This window comes from Panthera tigris, chromosome A1 (assembly GCF_018350195.1).
Source record: "Panthera tigris isolate Pti1 chromosome A1, P.tigris_Pti1_mat1.1, whole genome shotgun sequence".
NCBI lineage: Eukaryota > Metazoa > Chordata > Mammalia > Carnivora > Felidae > Panthera > Panthera tigris.
The window spans coordinates 45,394,553-45,417,119 of record NC_056660.1 but is presented as its reverse complement, the minus strand read 5'-3'; the positions used below and the strand labels follow the sequence as shown (position 1 = coordinate 45,417,119).

The window sequence follows — 22,567 nt, the reverse complement described above, 5'->3', positions numbered from 1 at the left end:
AATAAAACCTATAGAAAACAGATGTTTCCATCACAATCTGTTGCTTTTCCAAATAATATTTTGAAAACACATTCCTTCAGCCATTATACAGTTCTTAAAATACAAAAGATATTAAATGTTTATTTATTTTTGAGAAAGAGTAATGGGGGGAGGGGCAGAGAGAGGGAGATAGGATCCAAAGTGGGTTCTGCCCTGACAGCAGAGAGCCCAATGTGGAGCTTGAACTCATGGACCATGAGATTATGACCAAACCAAAGTCTGACACTTAACTGACTTAGCCACCCAGGTACCCCCAAAATAAATTAAATCTGTAAGAAAGCCTAGTAGATGGGATTCTGTTCACAGGACTTGGTACTTGGTGGTTTATGCTTCAGTACATGTCACACCATTCACCTCCATTCATGCCACCTTGCCCATAGTAACCTCCACTGCCTATCATGGCCATAACCACTCAAACCACCAGGAGTACCAATCCTTCGCTGGAATTGTCCCCCATTTCCATCCTTCCAATGGATCCATAATCTCTCTCATTATCCATTCCATCTCTGCTACAGCACCCATTCCAGAACCTCCCATGCCAGACTAGAATTCGAGAAGAGTTTAATGTATTGGTATTGCATCTATTCTTACCGTTAGACATGGTAGCTACTGCATCCTTATATGTTACAAACTCTACATCTGCTTCTCCTGTTGCTCTGTCATCAGCTCCAATATCAGTATCAACTCATATTGGATTTAGTTATGGGGAAAATTAGTGATGTCATTTTCAGTTGAATTAAAAGGTAATCCTCCCATATGTACAAAATGACCACCGAAAAAACCTGAACTTGCATCACTAGCTCCCCCTAGCCATGCCCATCAATATCAACTCTCAATCTGGCATCAAAGCCATCATTTCCATAGCCATAATTATTATAGCCATAATAGTTACCAAAGCCTCCATAACTAGGGACACTGGGGGAGAAAAAGACAGGACAGATGCCAGAGATGGAACAAATGTATTATTAACAGAATTCTATTTAGTTAAAAAATACGTAGAGCCTAATGTGTGTCAAGCATTGTGCTGAATGCTTTGAAATACAGCCGAGCCCTAATTTGATATAAAACACAAGAAAAAGATAATCCCATAGTTTGGAAACAGTATGACTATGAGAAAGATATTTAAATGAATAAGAATAAAGATGTCAGAAAGTTGGATCTTGATTGCTGGTACAGGTGAAAGAAGACACATCATTTGATTCAACTCTTAATAGGAAACTTGTTTTTGTTTCTAAATAACAAAGTAAAATGCTGCAGTTCTTGTTATTATTTTTGGGAACTATTTGGAAAAATCTTTTCCATCAATGCCTCCCCTCCCTCCAGTTACAGTATGATAGCTTTGATGCATACTTGACTTAGAATAAATGACCTCCTTTCTTCTCACTGGTAGTTTTACATAGCCAGAAAAAGCTGCCAAAACTTCAGAATGGGAAGTATGAAAATGTGGCTCAAACATCATTATTTCATATAGTATATGTATATACACATATATATATTTACTAATTTCCCTTCTAACATTTTTAGAATATTGATACTTTACTCTTCATTTGTTTTAATATAAGGCTCCAGATTTTATCTTCAATCTGAAATTTTCCTTTCAAAGAGAGATAAGAATTTAAATTTTTTAAAGTTTGTTTGTTTGTTTATTTGTTTGTTTATTTAGAGAATGAGCAGGGAAGGGGCAGCGGAGAGGGACGCAGAGGATCCAAAACCGTCTCTGTGCTGACAGCAGAGAGCCTGACATGGGCTCAAACTCACAAACTTTGAGATCATGACCTGAGCTGAAGTCCGACACTTTGACTGACTGAGGTACCCAGGCGCCCTGAGTGAGATAAGGATATGAATGACTTTCCTTTTTGCCAGTCTAGGTGCCCCAATGAATATTGGTTTATAGGTATTCAAGTACTGAAACCTCTCAGAATCGATTGATTTCTCAAAGTTTCTTTCATATAGGAAATCTTTTCCTCTTACCTCTAAAAAGTTATTATTATCAATATTATGGAGACCGACAGAGAGATGAAAGGTATGGGACATTTTCTAAAATAAGGTGTCTGTGGGCATGTGTGTGTGTGTGTGTGTGTGTGTGTGTGTGTGTGTTTGCATGCATGTGTGGTGTGTACACACATGCGTGTGCTCATCCATACCCATTGGTGGTGGTAAAATATTTTCTTTCCCCTTTACAAATAAAAATGTCTTATTCTAAAGAAGATACATAAACTATCAAATGCAATGTGATGTTTTTGTTAAATAATAAGCAACGGAAGCATACAGAAATAAATATTTCTCATGGAGGTAAAATATATACAACTATAAAATCATAAATATACTGGAGAATTATAATATGAATTTGTAAATTGTATGCAAATAGCTTGAAACCAGATCTATAAAGACATAAATAAAGCAACAAGACTGAAAGGTATATATGTTGGCTTGTTTATAGAGTAGCACAAACATTTTTCTTTTTTAATTGGCAATTAATTTTCGGCAGCCATCTAGGTACTTTCATGTCAAATTACTTTTCCTACACTAAACAAGATTAGGCATCCAAGCAGCAAAGCACTTACGTGAAAAGTGAGAAACTGACTGTCAAGTAGATATTTTCCACCTATAACCAATTAAAATGTTTCTTTTTTGATGAATGGGTGTTGTAATTTCACATTTTGTATTTTTACCTAAGCACATACCTGTGTAACATCCCAGTTCACAAAGGCTAAAAAAGATGGGTACTGAGATTTCTTTTATTCCTTTTATTCAATACACCTTCAGAATGAAGCAAGCATTTTTGTGCTGTTTCAAAGACAGAGCTTTCTTATGCTACTGCACACAAAAATATAGCAACAGTTCATGTACGTATATATGTTTAGGGGCATATATGTGTGTATGTGTGTATAAGTGTATCAACACACGTGTTTTTATAAACCTCAAAAAATATTTTAATCAAATGATTTTTAGTCTCTTGGTTCCTTGTAGATTATCATTTCACATTAAAATGTAGAGATGTCTGTATTTAAAAATTAAACCATTGACACATCAGGTAAAAAAGTAATGTATTATTGATAATCTTCAAGTGAATGACATAAAAAGGAAAATATTGATTTTTTGGAAGATGTCTCATTTTTCTTACTTCACAGAAGACTGATGCAGGTTCATGAGCCTATCAATATTATTTGAATTAATGCATATTCCCTGCTATTGATTGCCTTAACAATGATTGTCATAACTGATTTATGGGCACTTATGCCTGTTAAATATTTTAAGAGGTAAATATCAGATTTGTATATATAAGTAGTTTGACTTGAATAAACAACAGGGTTGGATGTTAACATTATACCTTTTGATTTAATCCATATTATAATACATTATGTAAGATGTATTTTTAAGATAGCAGCAAAAATTCCAACTAAAGTTGATATTAGATCACATTGTTTACTAGAGTTAAGTGCAGAATTCTCTCTAAGGCTAACAAAGTATTTTCAGTTTTGAGGTAGAAATTCTCATGTCATTTGGAAATGTAGCTAATGTATCTATGAGAAAAACTAGGTCTATCAAGCCAAAATATAAAATTTGAGTATCATTGTAATATACATAAAATTGATTTGTTCTTACTGCTTAGAATAGATCAGGATATAAGATTATATTTCAGCTTTCTATGGTGACTGATACCCAATACTTTCCAAATAAATGAGACAAGTTGTGATGGTGTGAGAGGCAAAAAGAGGGTATATATGTATATATCATCTTATAATTAGTATGAGTATCTTTGACTTCAAATGTGAGATATGATTACTACAGTCATTTACCAAGGACCTGCTTTTTTATTTTTTTTTATTTTTTTTTTCAATATATGAAATTTATTGTCAAATTGGTTTCCATACAACACCCAGTGCTCATCCCAAAAGGTGCCCTCCTCAATACCCATCACCCACCCTCCCCTCCCTCCCACCCCCCATCAACCCTCAGTTTGTTCTCAGTTTTTAACAGTCTCTTATGCTTTGGCTCTCTCCCACTCTAACCTCTTTTTTTTTCTTCCTTCCCCTCCCCCATGGGTTTCTGTTAAGTTTCTCAGGATCCACATAAGAGTGAAACCATATGGTATCTGTCTTTCTCTGTATGGCTTATTTCACTTAGCATCACAGTCTCCAGTTCCATCCACGTTGCTACAAAGGGCCATATTTCGTTCTTTCTCATTGCCATGTAGTACTCCATTGTGTATATAAACCACAATTTCTTTATCCATTCATCAGTTGATGGACTTTTAGGCTCTTTCCACAATTTGGCTATTGTTGAGAGTGCTGCTATAAACATTGGGGTACAAGTGCCCCTATGCATCGGTACTCCTGTATCCCTTGGGTAAATTCCTAGCAGTGCTATTGCTGGGTCATAGGGTAGGTCTATTTTTAATTTTCCGAGGAACCTCCACACTGTTTTCCAGAGTGGCTGCACCAATTTGCATTCCCACCAGCAGTGCAAGAGAGTTCCCGTTTCTCCACATCCTCTCCAGCATCTATAGTCTCCTGATTTGTTCACATTTTGGCCACTCTGACTGGCGTGAGGTGATATCTGAGTGTGGTTTTGATTTGTATTTCCCTGATGAGGAGCGACGTTGAGCATCTTTTCATGTGCCTGTTGGCCATCCGGATGTCTTCTTTAGAGAAGTGTCTATTCATGTTTTCTGCCCATTTCTTCACTGGGTTATTTGTTTTTTGGGTGTGGAGTTTGGTGAGCTCTTTATAGATTTTGGATACTAGCCCTTTGTCCGATATGCCATTTGCAAATATCTTTTCCCATTCAGTTGGTTGCCTTTTAGTTTTGTTGGTTGTTTCCCTTGCTGTGCAGAAGCTTTTTATCTTCATAAGGTCCCAGTAATTCATTTTTGCTTTTAATTCCCTTGCCTTTGGGGATGTGTCAAGTAAGAGATTGCTACAGCTGAGGTCAGAGAGGAAGGACCTGCTTTTTTAAAGATGAGTTTATTGAGGTATCACATATGCATCTTAAATTCATTTGGTTTAAGAGTATAATTAAATGGTTTTTCAAATTGACAGACAAGTATAAAAATTACCACAATCTAATTGTAGAAAATTTTTGTTACCTCAAACAGATACATGGTGCTCACTACGGTCACTTCCTGTTCCTAAACCCAGTCCCAGACAACCACTGATCTACTTACTGTTTCTAAAGATTTACTGTTTCTGGACACTTCACATAAATAAAATCACCCAAAATGTGGTCTTTTGCACCTGGCTTCTTTCATGTAGCGTAATATTTTAGAGGTTGATCCATGTTGTAGTATGTGTCAGCCTTTCATTCATTTTTATTGCCAAATGCAATTCCATTGTATGGATAACCACAGCTCTATACATTCACCAGTTGATGGATGCGTTTTTTTCACTTTTTGGCTATTAAAAGTATTTTTGCTATGATCATTCATGCAGAAATCTTACTGTGGACATATGTTTTCATTTCTCTTGCATATTCTAAACATGGGATTGCTTGATTATATGGTAAATTTGTACTTAACTCTTTAAGAAACTGCTAAAATGTCTTCTAAATTGGCCAAGCCATTTGACATTCCTACCTACAACGCATGATGGTTCCAGTTTTGCTACATCCTTGACAATATGTTTTACATTTTCTTTTGATTGTAGCTATCCTAGTAGATGTGAAGTGGTAAATCACTGTGGTTTTGATTTGCATTTCCCTAATGGCTAATGATGTACATCTTTTCCTAAGCTTATTAACCATTGCATATCTTTGTCAAGAAATGAATTTTCAAATTCTTTGTCCATTTTAAACTAGATTATCTGTCTCTTTTTTTGGTTTTGGTATTATATGTAAGAAATCATTATCTAATCCAAGGTCATAAGGAGTTATTCTTATATTTTCCTATTCCTAAGGGTTTTATAATGTTAGCTTTTACATTTAAATCAATGATTCATTTTGAATGATTTTTTTTTTATGGTGTGAGGTAGGAATCAAAATTCATTCTTCTGCATGTGGATATTGTCTCAGCACCATTTGTTGAAAAGATTATATTCCCCCCCATTGAATTGCCTATTTTCCCCCCATATGCATATCACAGTTTACTTCTCCTTCTCCTCCTCCTCCTCCTCTTCCTCCTCCTTCTCCTTTTTCTTCTTTTCTTTTTTTGCATGTCTCTTAACTTTTTCTTGAAAATTGTGCATTTTAGGTAATATAACAAATCAGAATCTTAACTCTACCTACCCCCTTAGGGTTGATGCTATCATTTATTTGTTTAGTGAATTGGCAAAAATAATTCTATGATGTTTATTGCCATTACAATATGCAGTTGTTTTCTTGTGTTTATCTTTTTACCTGACTAGTAATTGGCCCAGGTCAGCATAAGCTTGTTATTGGTCAACAGGTGTGCTTAAGTTCCCTTGGCCTGCTGGATATTTAATTTTGCAATTAAATGCATGTGTGTTTGGAGGTTGCTATCATAGTTCAGAGTTTACATTTTTTCCCTCTATCCTCCACCCCTTTTGATTAGAACTGATAGCATGGATTTTCCTGTATGATTCTATTTTAGAGCATGCAACCTCGGGCATGTACATAGTCTTCCAGACTGCTACAATGGATGTGATTTTATTGTTAAACCTGGCTTCTTAGTAATTATTTCTGAGTCACAGTAGCTTATTGTTTGGCAGTGTTTGGTTAGAGATTGTGTTTAAGCTCCTAGTTCCAGTGAAGCTTTTACTCTTTGCTATGGATCTGTGTGTGACTTGGGGAATGTTTTCGTTTCTGTCCCATCTCCTGCTCTAATTTTTCCTCAGTTCATTCAGCTTGTGCACAGCCTTTCTGTACCCAAGGGTTAAATGTGATCCTAGTAGTTCTTCATGGATATCTATTTGCTTGGTTCTCTCTGTTAAAATATGTGATTGCTCTGCTCTTTTTTTTTTTTTTCTACTGGTAGAGCTATGTGTACCTTTTGTTGCTCTCTGCCAAGATCACCATCGTTTATGACATCTCCCCTTTGTCCCTTAGGCATGGAATTCTTCATGCTCTTTTCCAAGCAAAGTCAATTTTCTCAGATAGAACTGTGAAACTCTTTGCTCCTGTGCTGTGTCTTTCCCATTGGGTATAAGCTTTTCATTAACTCACAAGATCTAGGACGGGAACAATGATGCATTTCGACTGGAGTCACACCTTTGCTCTATGACCAAGAACTGTGCAAAGCTGGAGAGTGTTCCCATATTACTGGCTGGAACCAGTTCTTGGAACCTCCACCCTAGAAGCAAGATGGGTTGGGGATCAGGGTTCGGTATTCTGGTCTTGTAATGTCTGGAATAGAGATTTTGCCCTGTGCGTGGGGACTGGGTGTTAGAAGGGAGTCTTGGCCCTCAGGGCTGTGTTGGCCCAAAACATTACTTCAGCCACATGGAGTTGGGGACAATGAGAAATACCAGCTGCCTGCCCATCTCATGTTAATGCAGTTGCTTAGATTGGGAACTAGAAGGGGAAGAAGCCCCGTAAGATGAAGCTTTTTGAGTGGAATGCAAAGAGTTGTAGCTTAAATGCCACAGATTCTTAATGTTCTTATTAAAATGTAGTAGATGTTATTGAATGAATGTTTGGTCACCTGTTATATGCTTTCAGAAAAATTTACTTAAAATTGAGTAAAAAGACTTAAAATGTTGATTTTTTGAAAAATAATTTTCTGCAGGGGCGCCTGGGTGGCTCAGTTGGTTAAGCGTCTGACTTCAGTTCGGGTCATGATCTCACAGTCTGTGGGTTAGAGCCCTGCATCAGGCTCTGTGCTGACAGCTTGGGAGCCTAGAGCCTGCTTCAGATTCTGTGTCTCCCTCTCTCTCTGCCCCTACCCTGCTCACACTCTGTCTGTCTGTCTCTCTCTCAAAACCAAATAAACTTAAAAAAATAAATAAAAAATAAATAAAATAATTTTCTGCATATAAATGGTTGTTTGGTTGCAAAGAGTTTGCTGAGCTTCTGACTCTGCCTTTTCAAAAGAAATCAGTCTCTTAAGGAACTTACTTTTAAAGATAAATATTTTGTTTCTATTTTCAAAAAAATATTCAAAAAATATTCAAAAAATAAACATTTTAGGGACTCAAATATATGATAAGCTTTTGTAAATATTACTAAACTCAAATGTTCCTGTCAAAATGAATATTTTGACTAAAAATGCAAAATGGCAACCCTTTACAACATATAATACCATTATCATTCATGTTTTTTTTCCTTCTGAACAGTCTTTATTTAATTGTTCGTGATAAAGTACTATTTGGTATCACCAACACCAAAGTCATTGTTAGCATAAATTTTAATTGATAATTTATAGCCTAATTGCTAATCCCATTCTGCCCTAATTTATAATTCTACCTATGTCATAAATATGAATGGATAGTTTCTAACATATACTATCAAGCATTGGTTCAAGGACTTCCTTTAATTACTTCCATTATTACTGATCCTGTGGTGTAGGTGGGAGAAATTTGGGTAACCCTTTGGATGCTACCACTGTTTTATGTGTCAAAATTGGATTAGAAACTATGCATAATGCAAATAACCATGTAATTATTTTGAATTTACAATGTATTTACTATGTAATTGCATAGTAAGTACCATATAATTACAAGATGATTACATGATTATTTCTGCCTTTTACACAGCTTTAAAAGCAAAAGATTTTGTTGCAATTATTATTGGCATTTATTGGTAAGTGTTACATAGTAGGGAACAAAATATTTATCATGTAATCAACGAAGCAAGCAACTGTTATTGTGTCTTTTCAGTTGCGAAATTATATTTTAAAGTTATTGAAGTGAACCTGAAACTGGCCTAAAAAATAAAGTTTATTAATTAAAAAAAAGTTATTGCACTCAAAAGAGTTAGCCATAAGGACAAGGCATAACTTGATATATCTAAGATAGCTGATTATTCTGGCTATCGTTCTGTTTACTACAGTTGTGTATTTTTAATTGAAGCTCTGAAATTGAAGTTGATTTTTTAAAATATTCCGAGAAAATTTTAATGGGCCAGAGGAGAAACTCAAGAACTTAAGTAAAAATGATACTTACAAATATCCATACTTATAAGAATAAACCATATCATTACTTTTTTTGTTTACCAATACTTTAATTTCCCCAGATTTATTGAGAAATCATTGACATACATCACTGTATAAGTTTAGGGTATACAGCATGATGGTTTGATTTATATTTATTGTGTAATGCTAACCACAATGGGTTCATCCAACATCCGTCTTCTCATATAGTACAATAAAAAGAAAAGAGGAAAAAAAATTTCCTTGTGATGAGAACTCAGGATTTACTCCCTTATCAAGTTTGCGATCTATCACACAACTGTGTTAGGTATGGTCATCGTGCTGTACGTCATATCCCTACTATGTATTTATCTTGTATCTGGCGGTTTATATCTTGACCACCTTCTTACAATTCCCCCTCACCCCACCCTTTTCCTTTTGTAACCACAAGTGTGATCTCTTTTACTATGAGTTTGAGGGTCTTTGTTTTGTTTTGGGGGATTTTTTTAGATTCCACATATAACAGATCATACAAGTTGTTGCAAATGATAGGATTTTCTCATTTTTTATGGCTGAGTAATACTCCTTCATATATATACCACAACTTCTTCATTCATCCACTAATGGACACTTAGTCTGTTTATGTATCTTGGCTATGGCAAATAATGGACATGGGAGTACAGTTATCTTTTTGAGTTGGTGTTTCGAATTAGTGTTTTTAAGTTAGTGTTCTTCATGTGTTTGTGAATTTTCCAGTTTTCTTCTTGCTGTTGATTTCTAGTTTCATGCCATTGTGGTCAGAGAAGATACTTGGCATGATTTGGATAGGCCAGGCTGTGCACCAGAGCCCCTGGCCAGGTGAGCCCCTGGTTTGCTCTGCAAATGAGGGAAGCCACAGGCTATGCTCTCTGTTTAAGTGTCACTCTATTTAGGGCTGTTGAATAGGCCATGGGAGCTTCTCATGTACCCTGGTGAGGTTCCCTGGCTGTACACACTAAAGTCTGTATTCTGTGATGAGTGGGGCTATGAATTAGATTCTCTGCCTGGGCTCAGGGGGAGAAGTAGCTCTAAAGCTGGGAAAACTCTTTGTTTGCTGCTTTAACTCAAGCTGACCCATACCCCAAGTTTCTGGCTGAACGAGGTCACTACCTTTGCTTTGCACGCTATAGCCTCTGCCTGCCCTCCTCAGGGCTCACTGCAGCATGCAGAGAGACACTGCCGGGCCACACAGATCCCAGGAGTTGCTGCCAGCCCTTCTGGTCAAATGGGCTGAAAAGACACATCCCATGCTGGGCGGGGCTATATTTCAGCAACTTTGCCTGGGCAGGAGGGGGAGAGGCTGTTCCAGGTTACTCTTATTTTCCAAAACAGGCTCTCTGTGTGGGAGACACTGGAACCTACCCTCAGCCTTGGCTCTGAATTAATCCTCCTGACTGTGTATAACATGGGGCTTCCTCATGTCTGATATTGGCTTTGCTTCAGAGGTAACTGCTCTGCCTACCCACCTCTTGGCTGGAGCACCACAGGACCATGTAGTTTCTAGTACTTATCACTAGTCCTTCTGGTCAGATGGGGCCAGAAGACATTCTCCACAGAGGGTAAGGCTGTGGTTCTGCTCCTTGCCTGGGAGTAGACAAACCTAGTTCTAGGGACCAGCAAAACTCCTCGTTTGAAGATTCAAATATGGCAGATCTGCACCTGACCAAATCCTGTGGTCACAGCGTGCCACCAACTTGCTTCTGTGGATGAGCAAAGCCAAGATCCATATGCTGGTTGTTGCAAGCAACAAATTAGGTAGGTTGTTACCTACCCCCTTTATTTGTCACAGTCAGATCCCCAGTGGTTTAGTTCCATAGATTTCCCTGCAATTCCTGTGATATGAGATCAGAGGAAGGGCTCCCAAAAAGTACCCCCAGTGCTGGGGTGGGTGTTGTCTCCATAGGTTCTTTTTCCCCACTGGAGGAACCAGAGACTCTGAGGAGTCTTCTGTGCATGGTGCTACACTGACCCGAGGGAGGGGCAATGTGGCCCATGGGTAGCCATGTCCATTACCCTTCTAATGTTGTCTGTCTTGGTAACCATGGTACAGGGGGTGCTTCAGCTTCACACCATGTTCTGGGATTCTCTCAGTGGCATCTTGTTGTGGAATAGTTGTGGGATGTTCTTGTGAGGAGACAACCTATTTTGCCATCTTAATGACGTTACTTACCCATACCTTTTTTAACTTTATAAAAATAAGCATTTTATTTTAGAGCAATATTAGAGTTACAGGAAAATAATACAGTTGGTACAGAGTTTCCACATACCCTACACACCCAATTTCTGTTATTATTAACATCTTGCATCGATACGGTATACCTCTTGGTTGTGACAGTTTCTCAGACTTTCCTAGTTTCTGATGACCTTGAAGAATATTTGACTTTTGAAGAATATTGGTAAAGTATTTATAGAATATCTCTCAATTGGGTTTTGTTGAATGCTTTTCTTGGGATTGGACTGTGATTATGTGTTTTGGGGAGGTGGAGCACAAGGACAATGAAGATTATATTAGCACACTGAGGTGCTAATAAGATCAGATTATATTAAGAATACATAAAATAAGTATGATTTATAACTATTATTATTAACCTTGATTGCCTGGGTAACGCAGTATTTCTCTGAGTTCTTAACTGTGAAGTCATTCTTTCTTCCCTCTTTCTATGCTATACTCTTGAAAGGATGTCAGTGTTTGCATCCCACACATAAGAATAAGGAAGTTATAGTCAATCTCCTTGAGGGCAGAATATCTGCATAAATTATTTGGAATTCTTCTGTACAGTAGGTATATCTATTTTCCCCACTTATTTACTCAGTCATTTATTTGTACCATTATGACCTCATGGACAGGTATTTTTTACTTTAAGTTCTGATCTAAAACTGTATGATGTTGCTCAAATTGTTTCATTTTTGGCCATTTGATGCTTTTTCTGTTGGCTCCTATGTCCCTTAGACATCCTGGGTATTTTCAATTTTTTTTGAGCAATTATTATAAAGCACTATGTGCACTTGAATGAAGGTTTTTGTGTGGACATGTTATCAGATCTGCTGAGTAAATATCTAGAAGTGTGATTGCTGGAGTGTGTGGTAAGACTTTGATTAGTTTTATAGGAAACTGAGAATCTGTCTTCCAAAGTGGTTCTACCATTGTGTTCTCACCAGTAATAAAAGAGAGTTCCTTCTGCTTCATATGGTTGTCAACAATTGAAACTGCAGATTTTTGGATTTATTCATTGAAATAGATATACAGTAGTATCTCGTTGCCTTAATTTGCAATTATATGATAAACCATATTTAACATATTTTCAAATACTTACTTGCCATCTACATATCTTCTTTGGTGAGGCACCTGTTAGATCTGTTGCCTATTTTTCAATTGAATTGTTTACTTTTTTATCGTTGAGTTTCAGAGTTCATTATATAATTTATATATATCATTCTTTATAAAATATGTGATTTTGAAATATTTTTTCATAGTCTGTGATTATATTGTGTTTCTCTTAATAGTGTCTTTTGCTGAGAAGAAGCATTTAATGTAGACAAAGTTTATTGATCAATATTTTGTTTCATGGATTGCGCTTTTTGTGTTGTGTCTGTTTTAGTTGACTAGGGATGTTGTTATAATGTACCAAACCTGAGCAGCTTAAACAACAGAAATGTATCCTCTCATAGTTCTGGAGGCTGGAATTCCAAGATTAAGGTGTCATTAGGGCCATGCTTTCCCCGAAAGTGTCAGGGAGGGGTCTGTCCAAAGTTTTTATCCTAGCTGCAGGTGTTCTTTGGTTTGTGGCAGCTTAATTCCAATTTTTATTTCAAGCATTCCCTCTGTGTCCAGACTCCCTCTTTATATAAGGACACCAATCATATCAGATTAGAGGCCTCTCTTATCACAGTAAGGTCTCATCTTGCCTTAACTAATTGCATTTCTGCCATCCTATTTCCAAATAAGGCCATATTAGGAGGTACTAAGAGTTGGGACTTCAACATACATATTTTAGGGGACCCAGTTTAACCCATAATAGCCACTAAAACTCACCACCAAACTCATGGCCACATAGATGTTCTCCTATGCTCTCTTTCAGATGTTCAGTAGAATTGCATTTGACATTTAGGTCAGTGATCCATTTTGGGTAATTTTTTTAAGTTGTAAGATTAGTGTCTAGGTTTATTTATTTATTTATTTTTTGCATATGGAGTTGTAGTTGTTACATTACCACTTGGTGAAAACATTAGGCTTCCTTCATTGAATTGCCTTTGATCCTTTGCCAAATACTAACTGACTATACTTGTATGGGCATTTTTCTGGGCCCTCTCTTCTGTTCCATTGATGTATATATCTACTGTTTCACCAATACCATGTGGTCTTAACTACTACACCTTTGAAATAAGTTTTGAAATCAACTTGTGTAAGTCCTCTAACTTTTTTTGCCCTTCAGTATTGTGTTAGCTATTCTAGTTCTTTTGCTTTTCAATATGAACTGTAGAATGAGATAAATTTTCTCAAAAACATGACAGCATTTCTTGAAAATTCGAGCAATCATAGCTAAGAGAACAAAATATTGGCCTTTGTCTCTATCTATGGCTAACATAGCTTCTTGTCAGAGCGACTCAGTTATTGGACATAGAAACTTCTGCCTTCTAAGAGAACAAGGCAGGAGTGACTTCTGTAGCCCTCAGTTAATGCCTCAGATATGAAAGCATGGAGAGGAAATTCGTGTGCGACTTTATAGTGCAGATCTGCTTCTGCTGACATAGGCTGCATTGTTAATTGAAATATTACCCTTTTCTGTTGCTGATACATGCTACTGGCTCACACCTAGAGAAGCTTGAAAACCTGGGCAGTGCATTTCAATATTACTGAACATACAAATCACCAAAGGATATTATTGAAATTTACATTGTGATTCAATGTCTGGTTTGGGCCATGATTTTGTCTCTAACAAGCTCTTAAGTGATGTTGCCGGTTCTACTGACTACACTTTGAGCAGCAGAGAGCTAGAGAGGTTTTTCGTCAAACTTTGGCATGCACAAAATGACTTAGGCTGTTTGTTAACATACAGATTATTGGGCTTCATCTACAGAATTTCTGATCCAGTGGAATTGCCAATCCAGTGGAAGGCTCTTCTGGTAGGCAGGTTACTATCACTGGTTCTCCTGCCAGTATTAGTCTGGCCCAATATCTAATCAATGCCAGGCTTTCCTCTGAGAAGGGCATGGGGTGCAGCTAGAACAGTGTAGGTTCACTTATAACCACTTTCTGCTGTTTTCCCACGATCCAACTGTGTAATTTCTGGTCAGTGGTTCCAGGTTTTAAATAATTTGTAAGTGTTCAGTTTCTACACAACTTTATCGTCCGCTAAGAATTTAAAAATCACATTCTCTGTTCAGCTGTTAATTCTGGGATCCATATTTAGTTTTATAAGCTACTCCCTGTTTTTAGTTTTGTTTTGGGTTTTTGGCTCATTAATTTTATTTCTGTCGATAAGAAATGTAAGAGTGGAATGTTAATAAGTTTCAGTTTAGTTCTGTAATGTCAAGAATTTAAAAATTTAAAAAATGGATTGGTTAAAAAAAAATCTAAAATGATCTAAAAACCACATGTGAAAACATTGATCCCGAATTCTAACCTACAACTACTCCAAAATGGAGAAGTACCAGGATCCCAGCCCATTTGACAGGTTGGAGAAAAAAAAAATTTTTTCTCCCTACACCTCACCGCTTATTGACTCAGCTATTGGCTACAAGATGGAAAGGCTGATCTGCATGTATTTTGAGGGAATTCACACTTACTGGCAGTGCCGATGGTTGTAATTAAAATGGTCCAGCTACTAACAAAGATGATTTTATGTTAGCTTTTTTACCTACATAGACTGTAGTATCATTACTGTAAATAGCATTATTTTAACTAATATGTAAATAAAATTTCATCCATAATGAAAATATGAGGCCGAAATCGTCACTCATACATTATATTGTAACTACATATTTCTAAGAATTCTAAAAAATATAGACAAAGATAGGTAAGTAAAGTCGACTGGCTATTTAAGGGGTCTCAGTGGTTCAAAGGAGAAAAACCAAGCCACAAAATCAGAATAGTTTACTCACATGACATTAATATAATTGAAGAAAGCAGACAGAATTTATCATTTTTTGATACAAATTTCTGTGATGATTCAAAAAACTATTGCGGGGTGCCTGGGTGGCTCAGTTAAGTGTCTTGACTTCAACTCAGGTCATGGTCTCACAGTTAGTGGGTTCCAGCCTGTGTCCGGGTCTGCGCTGACAGCTCAGAGACTGGAGCCTGCTTTGGATTCTGTGTGTCCCTCTCTCTTTGCCCCTCCCCTGCTTGTGTGCTCTTTCTCTCTCAAAAATAAATAAATAAACATTAAAAATGTACTTAAAACTGTAATGTGCGATGTGACAATTAGATAACATTTTCTGGAAATAATAATAACAAGCCCACAGAATGACTTGTGAAATGTAAATAAATCAAGAGGAAAAAAACAACAACAGAATAAAATAGACTCCATCTTGTGGGAAATGGCTGTAATCTTCCCCAGCTGCTAATGGCTACTCAAACAGTTGCTGAGTCTTAATGCCTGAACTCTTCTCTTTCTCCCACATTTTGCACTTAATTATTCAGCAAATCCACTTGGTCCTGCCTTCCATTTACATACTGAACTTTATCACCCCCACCATCCCTGCTGCTAATACACTAGTCCAGACAACATTTTTCTTTTACTTGGGTATTAACATACCTGCTTAAATGCCCCCTTTGTTTTCCTTATGTGCCCAGCAAAGTATCCTCAACATTGGCTCAGAGTGATCCTTATCAGGCAGATCATATCAGGCAGATCAAATCACTGCTCTTTTCAAAGTTCTTTAGTGGCTTTTTACCACTTGATATAAACTCATTTCTTACTAATCCTCCAAAGCAGCCCACACCCTGGCCCCTGGTAGTAATCTTCCCACCACCCCTTCGCCCTTCTCCCCTTGCTCATTCCAGTCTTCACACCTGCTGGTCTTGCCCCTGCCTCAAGGTCTTTGTTGTTTCCTTTGCCTGCTTCTCCAGAAATCTGAAAGCGTTGCTCCCCCACCTACTTCAGCCTTTGATCAAATGTCATCTTCACAATCAGACCTTTCTTGACTGCCCTAAAGTAGTAACTGCTTCTCTTCTCCCACTTCCTCTTCTTCTTCCCTACTTTATATCTCTCCAGAGCACTTATTATTATCTGACATAAAACATATTTTTCTGATTTGTTGTTTGTAGTATCCTATAACATGAGCTGTAAGAAAGTATTTTTTTGGGGGGTGGAGACTTTATCATTCATTGCTGTATACCTCGTACTTAACAAAGTGCTTAATAATTTAAAACAAAAATACAAACAATTGAAAATTAACAGTGAAAATTTAAAAAAGTGTGAAAGACAAATCCAGAGGATCTTATAACTGAATAATAGAAGTTCAATGGAAAAGAAAACAAGGTAGGTGAAGAAAAAATAGTCAAAATAGAGAATGCCTTCCTAAAATAATTTTTAGGTTACAAGTGCACAGAAAATGACTGGGTAGAGTAAATAAGTGTATAGACTGTAGCAATAAAGATAAGTCTGGAAACTTGTCAGACATAACAGGTTACCAGCCAAGAATGAGAACCAGGCTGCCATTTTTTTCAAAACTAAAATTTAAAAAACATTTAACAGCATTTATGAACTTATACTAGAAACAGTGGTGTTTGTGAGGGAAACAAAAAGCAACTCATGGACCCCCCGTTTGTGATGGAGATTGTTAGCTTCTACTATAGTATTAGGTTTGTATCTGGCCCAATGTCTGCTCAGACACAACATACTTCCCCATCACTGAGGTTAGCTGAGGCCACATAACTAAGTTTTTGTTTTTGTTTTTGTTGTTGTAAGTTTATTTATTTTGAGAGTTAAAGAGAGAGTGTGAGTGGAGGAGGGGCAGAGAGAGAGAGGGAGTGAGAGAATCCAAAGTAGGCATCGTGCTTTCAGCACAGAGCCTGATTTAGGGCTTTAACTCAAGAACTTGGAAAACATGACCTGAGTTGAAATCAAGAGCTGGATGCGGGGGAACCTGGGTGGCTCAGTTGATTAAGCATCCGAGTTCAGCTCAGGTCATGATCTCCCTGTTTCTGAGTTCAAGCACCGCCTAGGGCTCTATGCTGACAGTTCAGAGCCTGGAGCGTGTTTCAGATTCTGTGTCTCCCTCTCTCTCTTCCCTTCTCTCTCCCACTCATGCTCTGTCTCTCGAAAGAAAGAAAGGAAAGAAAGAAAGAAACACTAAAACAGCCAGACCAAAAAAGAGTCAGGTGCTTAACTGACTGAGCCATCTAGGTGCCCGTGTTTAAGTTCTTGACAGTGAGGAACAGATGTGATTATGTACTTGCCTGTGGCCTGAGACATTTGGATGTGCTTTGTTCACCATACCTCTTTCCTTCCCCAGTTTCTACTACCTAGAAAACTCAGTGCCCAGGTGAGTTTAAAAGAAACCTAGGTCTCTCATCAACTCTGAGGAGCAGAGTTGCTTTACACATCCAGATTGTTCACATCAGTGCAAGAAAGAAGAAACCTTCCCCCAAATGAAGAATTCTTATTTCTTAGCTCAGTGGGCAGATGTAGTGCCAGGCAAAGTGGAGGAATAAATTACAGTAAAAGCTTGGATTGGAAATAACTTGTTCTGTGAGTGTTCCACAAAATGAACAAACATTACTAATAAATTTTAACTTGATATACGAGTGATGGCTTGCAATAGAGTAGTACATGATGCCGAATGTCACATAATCACATCTGAGACAATGGTTCCTCTCTCTCTCTCTCTCTCTCTCGCTTGCTCGCTATGGGATTATGGTTGATCATCTCCCATGCTCGGATGCTTGGTCTCAGGCCTCGGTGTTTGGCAGAAATCATTGATTTTTCAGAATGTTTGAAGGTGCCCACAACTGACACTAGTGGGTTTTTTTGGCATTTCAAAGCACCTATGGACATTCCTTTGCTTTTCCATTCAAGAGTAAGCTTAGGAATGCTTTGGTTCATCCTAGGTCTGGCTGCAGATATAGATCCTTTCCTCTGCCTTATTGCCAGTTACATTAAATACTGTGTATGACAAGAGTTTATTAATACTGTACTGTAGTCAGTATCCGTGTGAGCATATACAATGGCAGAAGATTCCGTTCAGCCAATAGATAGCAGTGATTCTGTTAGTGATAGTGAAAGTCGCCCTACACAGTAACCCTCCTCTCTTGTCTCCCTCACACCAGCCATGAAAGTTTTCAAAGGAAAGTTCAGGTTAATTTGTTTATTTTTCTTTATATTTTATATTTTCTTTATTATTTTGTATTATATTACAGTGTTGTAATCATTTTTATATGAATATTTTTGGGTGGTGGAATGAATCATCCAAGTTTCCATTATCTTATGGGGAAAATCATTTTAATATACAAGTGCTTTGGATTACAAGCATGTTTCCAGGGCAAATTGTGCTTGTAAACTAAGGTTTTAATGTACACACGTGGATGTATATTTAGATATATTTCTGAAATTGAAGGAGAGAGAAATAAAAGTTTTCATTTTTTAGCCACTGAATTTTGAGTCTTTCCATTATAAAGTACAGCCTTCATCCAAAACAATTCACTACTACCCATTTGCCTTTTCTCTAAAGATTATTTAATTAAATATTTTTTAGGAGGAAAGAGTCACTTTTACTTCTCAATATATCTCTCTAATGTTGAAATGATGTGTGAGTTACTTTTTACTGTTTTTTTCCTAATAAAAATATGGATTGTAGAAGAAACTAAAAAATCCATAATTCAGTATAGGTTGATGTGTCAAATAATTTAGCTGAATTGGTTATTAAGAAAAGAATCTGTATCTATATCTATATATATATTTCTCATCATATAAGGCTTAATTCAAATATTTCCTTCTCCCATAGAATTCTGTTCATATTTCATTATAACTTGTGTAGCACATGATTTTATGAGAATCTAAATGTTACCTTCTCCTTCAAAATTGTGAAAACCTTAAAGACAAGAAATTCATCCTCTGCTGTGATTTATGAAGAAATACTATTCATACTGTTATCAAATAAGAGATGGACTTGATCAGACACCATAAAAATAAAGTGAAACCAGTAAGGTAAAGTGTAGATGGAAAATGCAAATTCTTATATTTGGGTTCAAAATAGCAATTTTATAAGGGGAAGATGAGAAAGGCCCAGCTTAACCACAGTTCATATAAAATGGCTTATGAGATTTTGTTAACTACATAGTCTGTGAGTCAACAATGTAACATGGCTGCCAAAATAAGCAATAAGCACAATGAAAATGTTTCACTTTGCCAGGCTCAATAAACATTATTTTGCTGTTCTGATGGCCTCTAATTAGGATAATTAAGAACTGAAGTGTCAACATTGGCCCCATCTACTAATTTCCTGATTGTTCATGGACTTTCGCCACTCCACATTTTGTTGCTCTGCATTCAACCACTCTGCTCTTTTTGTACCTCCTAAGAAAGGCCCATCACTCACTCTTCGCTGCTCTGATGCTCGTATTAGACAATTTTCATGAATGTCTACAGAGATGATGTGCTAAGGTATGCAGTCACAGAACTAGCAAGAGGTATTAGGCAATTGCTTTAATATCAGTTGTATCTTCGGCCAAACAGTAGTTTTAAGACTTTCTGATCGACACTAAATTTGATATTATAAATAGGAAGTATTCATTAAGACCGTCTTCAGTAAGGTCGTTACACAGAGTTTCATGGAAAGATAAAAAACTGAAAAATCTTGGAGAAATTCCTTAAAATTACATTTTGAAAGGCAAATGAGAGAGATGTGCCAGCCTGTGGTATTCAGGCACAGGAAATTTGCACACTTACGTAGGTATATCAAGAGTGACAGTATGGCTAATGTCTAGTCACTGGTTATTCAGATTGCATAATGGCATTCAATTGATAAATAACTTTGCTATTTTAAGAAGAGTATTTCATTATGGTATTAACACAATCCTTTATTATAGAGGATAACTCCTTCAACTTTCTCTGTCCTCAAATTATAGGTAAATGTCTTATCTCAAATCAGGGTGAAGAATGTCTCATCTGCCTGAGGTTCAATTTGTGTATGTTTCTCTCACCCAAGTCCATACACTACTTGTTTTCCCATCATTAAAAGCACAAGTCCTTTATTTTCCCTTATCTATTGCCACCATTCCAGATGTAAATATCTTAGATCAAGTTTCTGAAAAGCAAAGTCTGACACAGAGGTCTGAGTGCACATAAGTTATTAATGAAGGACTTTTCAAGAAAAACTTAAGGGAATAGAAGAAGATAGGAAAGGGAAAAATGCAACGCAAAAAATGTGAGTTCAGGTCAAGCCTAGTCTTCAGCTGACTTACATAAACTGCTCTGCTGCCTTGTTCACATTCAAGGCAAGATGATTGGCATTTAAAACACTATATCAGGATATCATGGGCTGTGGGCTTCCCTCAGAGTTTGGGCCGACGTGTATGCTTCCTGGGTAAGGTGGCTCTAATTGTCAGCCAGTGACAATTTCCGTAGAAAGAGTGGTATCTGCTCCTAGTAGCAGCCGACGTTCACAGCAGCTCAGAAATGGACTGTGACCACAGAACCTGGAAAGGGAATCTGGAGTGGCTGGGTGGGGGCATCATCCAGACATAGCTTTTCAAGAATTCTACGACCAAAATTCCAGAGGTAATTTACAAGAGGACAGTTACTTGGAGAGCTGCAGCCCACCAACACGGATGCTGCAGTTAGCACCAAAGCTGTAACTACCCCCAGAACTTCCCTTCATTCTCGTATAGCATTTCTGCTGGACTGGAGGCTTGCAAGGTACAATGAGCTGGACCCAAACATTGGAGAATGTTGGCGTCTGGGTCTCAGGTCGCCATGCACTTATCAGATGTGGATGTTGTACGTGCTCATTTACAGTAAAAACTGGGCATGTGGGTACCGCTGGTTGTCTCAATGGATCATTTGAATATCAAATATTTTTCTTCCTTCCCTAATTACAAAACAGACGTCCTGCCCTTTGATAATAATTAGGGTCAGTGATCCCTGCCAAACTGTGTATTTGTGTAAAGAGTCCAAAGCGGCCCTATAGCAGTCCTAGATTTAGTCTCACTGTGTCTCCTGTTAGGAGGATCCACCCTTTGAGAATGAGCACTTCTGAACTCATAGATCCTAGAGTTTTAGGGATGAGATCAATGAGTTCCTCAAGTGGGTACCTGGAAGGATTTGTAAGTGGGGACTTGTAAGGGCTGAATTATACCCCTTCAAATCCATACGTTGAAGTTCTAACCTCTAGTACCTCAGAATGTGGCATTATTGGGCATAGAGCCTTTAAAGAAGCAATTAAGTTAAAATGAGGCTGTTAGGATGGGCCCTAATGCAATATGGCTACCATTTTTATAAGAAGAGGAATTTTGGACACAAAAAGAGTTATGACGAACACATGTGACCAGAGAAAAACTATGTGAGGGCACAGCAAGAAGGTGGTCATTTGTAAGCCAAGGAGAGAGATCTCAGAAGAAACTAAACCTGCCAACACCATGATCTTGGACTTCTAGCCTTTACAACTGTGAGAAATAAATTTTTGTGGTTATTTTTTTTATATCAGCCCTATCATAAGGCCACAGCTGCTTTTACTTCTTGTTTTTCAGACCAACACACTCTATTTACTAGAGATATAGTACTACATAATGACTATTTTTAAAGGAGCACACCCCATACTAAAGATTAGCACCCCTTCTTTGCAAGGATATGGTTTCTCCATACTACTCCTTTAGGCAAGTATCTTTGGGACGCTGTGGTAGGTAGTGACACCAGTGGATCCCATGGTTTTTTGAGTGTACTGTCATACTAACCTCACTGTAAAACAGGTCCCTTCATGTAAGGTGATATTGCATGATATCCCATGTCAATGAATAATGGCACTTACAGAATGGTGGAATAAGAAGATTTGCAAAATCTTTCCAACAATAATAAACTGGACAAATTTCTCAAAAACAATCATTGTGGTTCTCTGAAATTAAAAAAAAAATGTGAAATTGTTTTTCTAAGAAAAATTACTGAATTTTATGTAAGAACAGTGGAGACTATGGGGTTTTAGCCTAATATAGATCCTACCTCTCTACTCACACACACTCCAATCCTGCCCCGTCAGAGACAGTTCAGAACATGCAAAGCTCCATGACCAAAGTCATTACTGAAAACAATACTGATTTTGATGGCGACCAACCTTATAGCCACCTGAAGTTGTGATACTGGTTATGGCAAGCAGCAGATGAGCAGATACGTCAGGAGTTTATCTAGAAGATCTGGGGAATAAGACATAGTTTTTTTGATAAGCTACCACATATCCTAGGTGGTCTCAATTATATATATATGCATATAAGTATGCATATATATGCATAAGGATGCACATAAACTTTGGAGACAC

At 37.3% G+C, this 22,567-nt stretch overlaps 1 pseudogene; it reads right to left on the bottom strand.

The window, feature by feature from the left end:
- Positions 1-370: 370 nt before the first annotated feature.
- LOC102969623 lies at positions 371-20,920 on the bottom strand (annotated as a pseudogene).
- Between the last annotated feature and the right edge of the window lie 1,647 nt (positions 20,921-22,567).